Source organism: Physeter macrocephalus, chromosome 15 (assembly GCF_002837175.3).
Source record: "Physeter macrocephalus isolate SW-GA chromosome 15, ASM283717v5, whole genome shotgun sequence".
NCBI classification, from domain to species: Eukaryota; Metazoa; Chordata; class Mammalia; order Artiodactyla; family Physeteridae; genus Physeter; species Physeter macrocephalus.
In genome coordinates, this window is record NC_041228.1 from 31,967,007 (window position 1) to 31,979,444 (window position 12,438).

The window sequence follows — 12,438 nt, forward strand, 5'->3', positions numbered from 1 at the left end:
GCTTATTAAGGTGGAAACTTAGATTATTGACTTAAGACTTTTCTTCCTTTTTAAATAAGTAATTAATGCTATAAATTTTTCTCCAAACACTGCTTTAGCTTCATCCCACAAATTTTGCCTTCAAATAATATTTCCGTTTCCCCTACTTATTTGTGATGTTGTCCTATATTTTACTTCTACATATGCTTTAAATGCAACAATACATTGCTATTATTTTTGCCTCATACAATCAGTTCTTTCTTAAAGTGATTTAAAATGTGGAAACAATTTATTTTCTAAATTTACTCATGTAGTTATCATTTTTGGTGCTCTTTATTCCCAGGTGTAGATCCTAAGTTCCATCTGGTATCATTTTCTTCTGCCTGAAATACTTTTAACATTTGTGTAGGTACAAATCTGATGACAATGAATTCTATCAGCTTCAGTTTGTCTAAAATGTCTTCATTTTTTAAAGAAAATTTTGCTGAGTGAAGAAATCTTGCTGAGTGAAGAAACCTAAACCAATTTTTTTTTTTCACTTTTACTACATCAGAGACATTTCTCCATTATTTTCTGGCTTGCATAGTTTCTGACGAGTAGTCTACTGTCATTTTACTTTTGTTGCTGGCATAATGAGTGTTTTTTCTCTGTCTTAAGATATTTTCTTTTGCACTAGTTTTCATCACATTTTTTATATTAAATGACCTGACGTGCTTTTTTATAAAAAATGTTTATTCTATTTGAAATTATTTGAGCTTCCTGGATCTATACATTTATAGTTTTTATCAGATGATTTTTCCCCATCATTGTTCTGCCTACTTTTTACTCTTTTTCTGGGACTCCAGTTACACATTAGGCTCTTAGGCTGTTTGATATCATATCTATGCTCTCTTCAATTTTTCTAGTCTTTTATTTTCTCTATGCTTTATTTTCACATTCACTGAGAAAAAAAATTTTCTGCAGCATTTAATCTGCTGCTCTTCTCACCCTGTGTAATTTTTATTTCAGATAATTTATTTTTCTTGTCCAGTCTACTTGTATTTTTGCATATGGTCCATTTTTCTTCTCATGATTCTGTTTGTCTCAACCTATTTGAACACATGGACATACTTATAATAACTGTCTTAATGACTTGACTTTTTCTGCTATTTTCATCATTTCTGTTATTTCTGGGTTGTTTTTTTATCAATTGATTTTTCTCCTAGTTGTAAGTCAAATTTTTATGCTTCTTTGTATTCTTGGCATGACATTATTGAATGCTGGATTTTTTGTGTGTGCTCCTTTAAGTAGTGTTGTGTTTTATTTTAGCTTGCAAGAAAATTTCTTGGAATTAGTTGAATATTTTCAAAGATTTTTTTTTAAGATATTTTAGAGGGGGTCCAGAGTTAGCCTTAGTCTAACCCTACCTTAGCCCCACCATTAAGGCAATATTTTTCTGGGACTCTACACAAAGCCCCATCTATTTCGACATCTTTCTACTCTGGCTGTTGGAAACACAAACCATCCCCAGTTTTTAAAGTTCCAGAAATTCTCCTGCCTACTGTTGTTCAGTGTTTTTCTCCTGTCTTGGGTAACTTCTCTCACAGGTTCAAATCAGTATGCACCAAAGACTCAGGAAGACCTCTTTACAGATCACCAGAGCTTTCTCTGTCTGTACGTGCAGACTCTTCCTCTCCAATATTCTGCAAACTGTAGCTCCCTGACTTCCTTGACCTCTAATATATTTTTCCCCTCATTGATGCTGTTTGGATGCTCTCTGTCTGCACTGCAGCCTGGAAACTGCCTTTAGACAGCAAGTTGGTCCAGTCATAGGGCTCATTTTGTTTCTCTTCTTTTAGGGATCACAGTTCTGCTTTGTATTGGGTTGGACAAAAAGTTCATTCGGGTTTTTCATAACATCTTATGGAAAAACCCGAACGAACTTTTTGGCCTACACAATACTTTCCCCAGTGTCTAAAAATTATTGTTTCAAATGTATCAAGCGTTGATGAGGATGTGGAGAAAAAGGAACCTTTGTCCACTGATGGTGAGAATGTAAATTGGTACAGCCATTATGGGAAAAAAGTATGCAGGTTTCTCAAAATAATAAAAATACGATCCAACAATTCTACTTCTGGGTATTTATCCAAAGGAAGTGCATTCATCTCAAAGAAATATCTGAACTCCATGTTCATTGCAGAATTATTCACCATAGCCAAGATATAGAAACAACTTAAGTGTCTGTTAACAGATGAATTTATAAGGAAAATGTGGTACATGCATAAGATGGAACATTATTCAGCCTTTAAAAAAGAGAAAACTCTGCCATTTGTGACCACATACGTGAACCTGGAGACATTATACTAAGTGAAATAAGGGAGACACAGAAGGACAAGTACCACATGATCTCACTTTTATGAGTAATCTAAAAAAGTTGAACATGAAGAAACAGAGAATAGAATGGTAGTTACCAAGGACTGGGACAGGAGGTGGGTGGGATGGAAATGGGGAGATGTTGGTCAAAGGGTACAAACTTTCAGTTATAAGATACAGGTCTAATGTACAGCATGGTGACTATAATTAATAATAATGTATTGTACTCTTGAAATTAGCTAAAAGAGTAGGTCTTAAGTATTCTCACCATACACGCAAGCACACACACACACACACACACACACACACACACACAAGGGTAACTACATCAGGTGATGTTTGTGAATTAGATTGATAGTGGTAATCATTTCACAATTTATATGTACATCAAATCATCACAAATATATACAATTTTTATTTGTCAGTCATACTTCAATAAAGCTGGAAAAAATGAAGTAAGAGTAATTTTTTTAAAAAGTCATTGTTTCATGTATTTTGTCCAGTTCTGTAATTGTTTAGGGTGGAGAGTAAATTTGGTCCCTGTTACTGTATCTTGGCCAAAAGTACAAGTCCCAAAATTATAAATATTTAAAAGGAAAAAGTAAAAATAATTATCATTTACAGATGCTACGATTATTTGCTGGAAAAACTTTAGGAGAAAACAAATAGAAAATGCTGTTAAAGCTACTAAGAGAGGTCATTATACAGGCCAATTATAAAATAAATTTATAAAACTCAACTTTAAGTTGTAATTTTAAAAGATTCTATTCACAATACCTACAAAAATACAGAATCACTACATGTAAACTTAAGAAATATAGAGTAAAAAGTATGAAGAAAACTATTCAGTTTTCCTGAAGAATATTAAGTTAGGGAATATCATGTTTCCAGGTGGCAATACCAATAGTATAAAATAAATTTTCTCTCCAAATAGCTCTACAAATTTTATTTAGCACTCAAAATAGCAAAGCCACGCAATTGCCTTGAGTGACACTAAAATGCCACATGATAATACTTTATTTTTTTTCTGACAAAAATATCTCAGAAAATAGGAATAAAATAATATTGCTTTACGTGATAAACATATACCTAAAAACAACCACTGTATGGTAATAATGACAAAACAATAAACGTATGGCCATTTTTCAGGAAAAAAAACCTGGAATTCTCACTACTGCCATTATTTATCATTGTTCTCTTAGCTCTAAGCAATGCTATTAGACTAAGAGCTATTAGACTAGGTTTAAATGAGAATTATAGACATTGGAAAGGAAAAGATAAATAACATAATTTACTGATGATATAAGACAAATTACTTCTTTAAAAAAAGATCAGCAACTAAAATATTGAACAGAGTATCAGCTAAAGTATAAAAGTAACAAATCAATTACACCAGAAAATATAATGGTTATTTTAGTTCAACAAGAAGGAAAACTAAACTGTATTACTTACAGATGTATAGTTCTAACATAAATAAGGACATGTATAGTTCTAACATAAGAACTATAAATAAGGCCAAGGTAATAATCATCGCAAAAGTCAAGTTACTGACCACCTTGGAGAGGAAGAGGGTCATGGTAGGGGAGGGGCACACAGTGGGTTTCTAGAACACTTAGAAGTTATGTCTTGACCTCAGTGGTGGTTCAATGAGTGAACACTTTATAAATAGTAGTTACATTCTCTGTAACTTTTTAAAATTAATGTTTCATTTTTCAATGCAAAATTAAATATACATATATGTATGTATATCTGTGTATGTATATACAGAAAAAACCTCATTCATAATAACCCCATACACAAAAAAGCATGAGAATAAACAACAGTATTGATTTGCATTTCTCTAATAATTAATGATGTTGAGCCTCTTTTCATGTGTGTGTTGGCCATCTGCATGTCTTCTTTGGAGAAATGTCTGTTTATTGTAGGTCTTCCACCCTTTTACACTGTTGGTGGGAATATAAATTGATACGGCCACCATGGAGAACAGTATGGAGGTTCCTTAAAAAACTAAAAATAGAAATACCATATGACTCAGCAATCTCACTCCTGGGTGTATATCTGGAGAAAACCATGGTTCGAAAGGATATGTGCACCCCAGTGTTCATTACAGTACTATTTACAATAGCTGGGACATAGAAGCCACTTAAATGTCCATCAACAGAGGAATGGATAAAGAAGATTTGGTACATATATACAATGGAATATTACTCAGCCATAAAAAGGAATGAAATTGTGCCATTTGCAGAGACATGGATGGACCTAAAGACTGTCATACAGAGTGAAGTAAGACAGAAAGAGAAAAACAAATACCGTATAATATCGCCTATATGTGGAATCTAGAAAAATGATACAGGTAAACTTATTTGCAAAGCAGAAATAGAGACACAGATGTAGAGAACAAACATATGGATACCAAGGAGGGATGTAGGAGATGGGATGTATTGGGAGATTGGGATTGACAAATATACACTACCATGTATAAAACAGATAACTAATGAGAACCTACTGTATAGCACAGGGAACTCTACTCAGTGCTCTGTGGTTACCTAAATGGGAAGGAAATCCAAAAAGGAGGGGATATATGTATACATATAGCTGATTCACTTTGCTGTACAGCAGAAACTAACACAACATTGCAAAGCAACTATAATCCAATAAAAATTAATAAAAAAAGAAAAAGTAAATGGGCAAAATATCTCTGTAAATGATGTAAACTTTTCATGAGCATCATGAAAGAAACCTTGACTAAATGAAGAATTCTTTTTTAGATTAGCAAGATCAATATTATGGAGCTAAAGATTCTCACTAAATTTATAAATATCCTGTAAAGTCTCTGAAAATCATAATGGATTTAAAATTGGAATGAGGCAAAAGTATTCCAAAATGTATATGATAGACTAAGTACTGTAGGGACATGTTCTATCTGTTATTAATATTTATTTTTAAACACTACTGAGAGAATATATATATATATATATAAAATATACATATACAAGACAATATTTCAAATTGATAGAGGAAGTAGAAGGGTTAAAATGGATTTGGGAAAATGCAGAAAAAAAAGAGAAAAACTCTAAATGAATTAATGACTGACTTCTAGTTTAAAAGAAAACACTCTAAGAAATTTTTTAAAATAGTTCAATAATTTTAGGGCGAAGAAAAATCCTATAACAGAAAGGATATCAAAAGAGATTTGTAGATTTTTCTACTTAGGTATTTTAAAATTTAGCTCAGTAAAATCCCATAATCAAAATTAAAAGTCAAGTAAAAATCATGTATCAGAAAAATCCTATAATATATAAAGAATTCTTCATTAAAGGAAAGATAGGAAAGACGAACAGTCTAATAAAAAAATGGGCAAAGTACATTAGAGGGCAACTTACAAGTGAAGAAATAATAGTCAATAAATATGAAAGAATAATCAATCTCACTGAATCTAAGATGTATAATTTAAAATATCTTTCATCTATCTTATTGGTAAAGGTTTAAAATATTATTATATCTAGTGTTGTTAGAGTGTAGGGAAATGGATATTTGTATATAGTACTGATAAAGGCAGGAATTGGTATTTATAAGAGATAATGTGACTATATGCATAATTTTTTACCAAACAATTCCATTTACAGAGAAGAATATTAAGGAAATAATTGGACAAGTGAGCAACGCTCTATATAAGGATGTTCATCACAGCATTATTATATAATAGCAAAAAGATAAGAAACAACATAAATATTCAACAATAGGGAAATCATGAAATACACACAATAGAACATCATTTTCTCATTAAAAATTTTTAGAGGAATATATTGTTGGTGAAAAGTAGAATGAACTGTATAGTCCAATTTATTTTTAAAAATCATATGCATATATGCATTGAAAATTTTCAGAAGGCTGAGCAGCAAGATTTTTTTTTAGCACCAGGATTTTAACATAGTTATGTCTATATGGCAGCATTTTGAGTGATACTTTCTTCTTTATAATTTTCCATTTAATGTAAAGAGTATTAGAAAATACAAATATCAACAAAAAATGTGTTCCATCTACTAAGCTGACAAAAGGTTTTTAAAATGTAAATTCAGTGTTGGTGGGAGAATGGGTAGGTATGCTCTCTCATATGCTACTTGTGGAATTATAAATTAATAATTTTCAGAAAAGCAATTTTTCACATATATCAAAAACAGTATTGAAATTAATAGTGAAAAATTAGCAATTGTATTGATAGGAGATTGGTTAAATAATGTAATAGCCACACAGTGGAATTCTATGCAGCCATTAAAAATCATGATGCATATGTATCCTTAGCAACATGGTAGAATATTCACAGCACACGTGAGAAAAGTCATACATAAAAGAGTACATTTATGAAATCTAACTATTATTAAATATATATCACTATCAAGTATGTGTTAATAATTATCTCTAGGTTGTGGACACTGGTGGCTTTAGTTTTAATTTTTCATGATCATACTGTGGAATGAAATATTTATGATAAAAAATAATTACGTGTGAAGCTCTTGTTATCTCCGATTCCAACTCTGTTCTACTAACAGCAGTGGTCTTGAGTTCAGATTAACATCCAATTCACAAGATAGAACTGATTTCACCTGGCACTGTTTGGTAAGTGTTAAAAAAGAAAACAGAAAAGGAAGAAGTGCTGCATGCAAAGCAGAGCATAAAAAAAGGTCTGGTGACTTCCAGGCAGAGTTTCTAATGTCTTGGTCATTCAACAGTCTAGTTGTTTGTATTCACAATAGACAAGGCTCATTGTGTGTGGATAATTAGGAAACACATGGGCTCTGGGGTGTCTCTGGATTTTACACCTAGCTGGCCATGTAGCTCCCTCAAAGGTGCAGAACTAGCACTCACTCTCTAGTGTAGCTCCACCTTATCAATACTGGCCACTTGGTACTAAATAAACATCTGGACAAAACGTACAGGTGTTTCTTCTGATACCTAACAGTCAAATAGATTCTCATTCATCTTGGATCCAATAAAGGTAAGCACCTGACAATTACTTGAGTTAATGTTTTAAGGGAGACTCAAACCTCCTGTGTCCCTGAAGCTAGGGTAAAAGCCACAGCATCAACTGCCTTCCCTTTCCTTCTGATATGTCATTGAAGTCATTTGAAAAATCAGATTTCACTCTTTCCCACATACTGCCCATTTCATGCATTTTAGTATGTGATTAGATTGTGGAGCTAGTCTCATGTGGCCAGGATATTTTCATATTGCTCCCTGTCCCAAGAAGACTATTCCATCCTAGTCTGATTAGCATGAACATCTGGCTTAAATCTAACCTCCTCTAAACCCACCTCACCAAAATGATCACTTCTTACACCATGTTCCCATCCTTCTCTGTTCCTTCTTTATATTAGAGGCTAATTCATATTTTCACGCTAGCATCATCACACAACCTGGCAAACAGCTCCACCAATGTTTATTTTATAAATAATGAAAGACAGTAGAAAAAATAATTCCATAATACAAGCAATAATCACAATAAATACTGATTTCAGAAAGATGTTGATGGCTTGTTACATTATTTCATAAACATATACATATGTGTTTTTATACTCCTCTTCCTTCTGTCCTAATTATGAGTTCTCAAAAAAATGCAGTAATTGTGAAAGATACATTTGCTTTTAGGTCTTCAGCTTCACTTAAGCTAAGGGACATAATAAAAAATATAAAACAAAACAAACACACAATTGGCTTGTATTCTTAGGCTGTGGTTTTGCACATTTCATTACTTGGCCAATGTTTCTACTTTGACAGGAGTGAGGATTGCAAGATTAGGTCCAGAGAGAAAATATGTTTAGCTGAGGTCTGGAGAATCACTTAATGAAGCAGACAGTGGAGGAATCAGAAAGATTTTGTATTGTTATTTGGGTGGCTTTTTTTTTTGCCTTTGGCAAACATTCTTGTAGTAATAATAGTAATGCCATGTCTCCAAAAGAAATTCATGATTATGCCTCACATTAGTTTGTATTAGCATCTGTAGAGGACAGGCCCCTCCCTGCCAGTGCTCACACACTCATAAGCACAGAAGCAGCTGAGAGAAACCTTCTCACTATTTGTTAGTGATACTGCCTCTGGCAGGGTAGAAACAAGTCTCTCTCAGGGGAAATTGCTGATGTTACTATTTTAATTTGCAAACCACATTTCTCTGGATGATGATGAGATTGCAAATAACCTAGACAAAACAGACCCTAGTTTAACTAGCTGAAAAAATACAAGCAAGAAAAGCGAATTAAAATATTTCTAGCCTTTCTCTCTAATGGTATAATTGAAAACTCTTCCAAAAGAATCTTGCAAGGGTAATATCATAGATACAGGCACTGATTTAAAATAGTATCTAAGGTGAGTCCCAATCCATCCACTCTATTGTTTAACCTAGTGCCACCCAAAACTGAAAGGTACGTACAAAGGTGGATGATATTTAAGCATGATGAAGAAATATACGTTTTAAGGAATACTCCAATTATAACAGATGTTTCATATGATATGGCTCATTTATGGTGTCTACTGGCTGGAAGGTGTAAGAGTGTTGAAATATTTTACTTTTAGAATAATAAACAGTTTATGCATGAATTTTATATGCATATTTTATACGCATATTATGTATTTGTATTATATTCACAAAATGCATATTCTACCAAAACCAATTAAACCACAATATGAAATAGTCACATTTATGGGAATGAAAAGCATATCAAAAGATCATTAAGTCCATCTATCCAAACTTACACTGAGTAATCTTTGAAATAATATAATTAGAAAATGTGCCTAACAAAATAAGATACAATGCAATATGAAAGATTAGTTATAGAAACAAAATGCTCGTGATTTAAGCTTTGAGTTACATAAATTTGTCACAGCACAACTACAGTAAGTCCCCCACCTATGAACCTTCAAGTTGCGAACTGTCCAATCATGTAAATTAGTTGTGTCTAGCGTACATTGTCACACGCGTGCCTTCTCTACAAGTCGTTATGCTTTTTGTGTACTGTACTGTACTGTATAGAGTACAGTTGTACAGTATCTTTATTTCAAGCCCAGGATGTCCAGAAGCAAGCGTAAAAGCAGCAGTGATGTAGCTGGTACTGCTAAGAAGCACCAAGCCATAACGATGGAAACAAAAGTGAAAATAATTGAGAGTGGAGTGAGGTGTAAAGATGGTAGACATAGCTCGTTCTTATAACATGAATCGTTCAACCATCAGCATGATTCAAAGAACAAGGACAACATCATGGCACATGTGAAGTCTGCTGTGCCGATGATGTCGACAATAATATCGAAGAAACATGGAAAAGTGATGGAGGACATGGAGAAACTTCTCAGTGTATGAATGCAGGATCAGCATCAGTGTCGGAGTCCCACTCAGCTTAATGCTGATTCAAGAGAAAGCTGAAAGCCTTTATGAAGACTTGAAGAAGAAACACGGCAAAGAATCAGAGAGCACATCTTTTAATGCCAGCCATGGCTGGTTTCATCAGTTCAAGGCTAGAGCTAACCTTCACAATGTAAAAGTAAGTGGTGAGGCAGCGAGTACAGATATGGTAGCTGCCCGGGAATTTCCTGAAATGCTTTGAGAAATTATTGATGAAGGCACGTATTTACCAGAGCAAGTCCTGTCTCATCCACATTAAAAACCTACTCAGGTAAATAAGCACCTTCATCAATAATTTCTCGAAGCGTTTCAGGAAATTCCCGGGCAGCTACAGTAAAGGTGAGTGATGAATCAGGAACAACCATGTGACAATTTTGGAAAGACTATAACATCTACAAGGCCATAAAAAAACACTGACTTTTCTTGAAGGGAGGTTATGGTGGTCACCACGAATGGGCTTTGGAAGAAATTTTGCCTGCAGTTTGTTCATGATTTTCTTGGATTTAAGAAGGTGGAGGAGAGGGCCTTCAAGATGGCAGAAGAGTAAGACGCGGAGATCACCTTCCTCCCCACAGATACATCAAAAATACATCTACATGAGGAACAGCTCCTACAGAACACCTACTGAATGCTGGCAGAAGGCCTCAGACTTCCCAAAAGGCAAGAAACTCCCCACGTACCTGGGTAGGGCAAAGAAAAAAGAAAAAACAGAGACAAAATAATAGGGACGGGACCTGCACCAGTGGGAGGGAGCTGTGAAGGAGGAAAGGTTCCCACACACTAGAAGCCCCTTCACGGGCAGAGACGGGGTGGCGGAGGCGGGGAGCTTCGGAGCCGTGGAGGAGAGTGCAGTAACAGGGTGCGGAGGGCACAGCGGAGAGATGCCCGCACAGAGGATCGGTGCCGACCAGCACTCACCAGCCTGAGAGGCTTGTCTGCTCACCCACCGGGGTGGGCGGGGGCTGGGAGCTGAGGCTCCGGCTTCGGAGGTCAGATTCCAGGGAGAGGACTGGCGGCGTGAACACAGCCTGAAGGGGGCTAGTGCGCCATGGCTAGCCAGGAGGGAGTCCGGGAAAAAGTCTGGAGCTGCCGAAGAGGAAAGAGACCATTGTTTCAGGGTGCACGAGGAGAGGGGGTTCAGAGCACAGCCTAAACGAGCTCCAGAGACGGGCGCGAGCCGCAGCTATCAGCACAGACCCCAGAGATGGGCATGAAACGCTAAGGCTTCTGCTACAGGCACCAAGAAGCCTGTGTGCAAGCACAGGTCACTATCCACACCTCCCCTCCTGGGAGCCTGTGCAGCCCACCACTGTCAGAGTCCCGTGATCCAGGGATAACTTCCCCGGGAGAACACACGGTGTACCTCAGGCTGTTGCAATGTCACGCTGGCCTCAGCTGCCTCAGGCTCACCCTGCATTATGTACCCCTCCCTCCCCCAGGCCTGAGTGAGCCAGAGCCCACTAATCAGCCGCTCCTTTAACCCCATCCTGTCTGGGAGAAGACAAGATGCCAGGGGGCAACCTATATGCAGAGGGGGGCAAAATCCAAACCTGAAAGCCAAGAGCTGTGCAAACAAAGAAAGGAAAGGGAAAGATCTCTGTGCAGCCTCAGGAGCAGTGGAATAATTCTCCACAATCAACTTGAGGTACCCTGCATCTGTGAAATACCTGAATAGACAACGAATCATCGCAAAATTGAGGCAGTGGACTTTGGGAGGAACTGTAGACTTGGGGTTTGCTGTATGCAACTGACAATATTCTGACTTATACGTTTATCTTAGTTTAGTTTTTAGCACTTGTTATCATTGGTGGATTTGTTTATTGGTTTGGTTGCTCTCTTCTTTTTTTCTTTTAATTTTTTTTACTTTTTATTTTAATAATATTTTAAAAAAATTTTTTATTTCAACAAATTTATTTTATTTTATTTATTTATTTGTTTTTCTCCCTTTGCTTCTGAACCGTGTCGGTGACAGGGTCTTGGTGCTCCAGCCAGCTGTCAGGCCTGAGCCTTGGTGGTGAGAGAGCCGAGTTCAGGACATTGGACCACCAGAGACTTCCTGGCCCATGTAATACCAACTGGTGAGGGCTCACCCAGAGAGCTCCATCTCAATTAAGGAAACACTTCCATTTACCACTGCAACAAAAAGAATAAAATACCTAGGATTAAGCCTACCTAAGGAGACAAAAGACCTGTATGCAGAAAACTATAAGAAACTGATGAGAGAAATGAAAGATGATACAAACAGTTGCAGAGACGTATAACACATCCTTGGACTGGAAGAATCAACATTGTGAAAATGACTATACTACCCAAAGCAATCTACACATTCAATGCAATCCTTAACTACCAATCACAGTTTTCACAGAACTAGAACAAAAAATTTCACAACTTGTATGGAACCACAAAAGACCCCGAATAGCCAAAGCAACCTTGAGAAAGAAAAACGGATCTGGAGGAATCAGGGGCCCTGACTTCAGGCTACAGTACAAAGCTACAGTTATCAAGACAGTATGGTACTGGCACAAAAACAGAAATATGATCAATGGAACAGGATAGAAAGCCCAGAGATAAACCCACGCATATATGGTCACCTTATCTTTGATAAAGGAGGCAAGAATATACAATGGAGAAAAGTCAGCCTCTTCAATAAGTGGTGCTGGGAAAATTGGATAGCTACATGTAAAAGAATGAAGTTAGAACACTCCCTCACACCACAC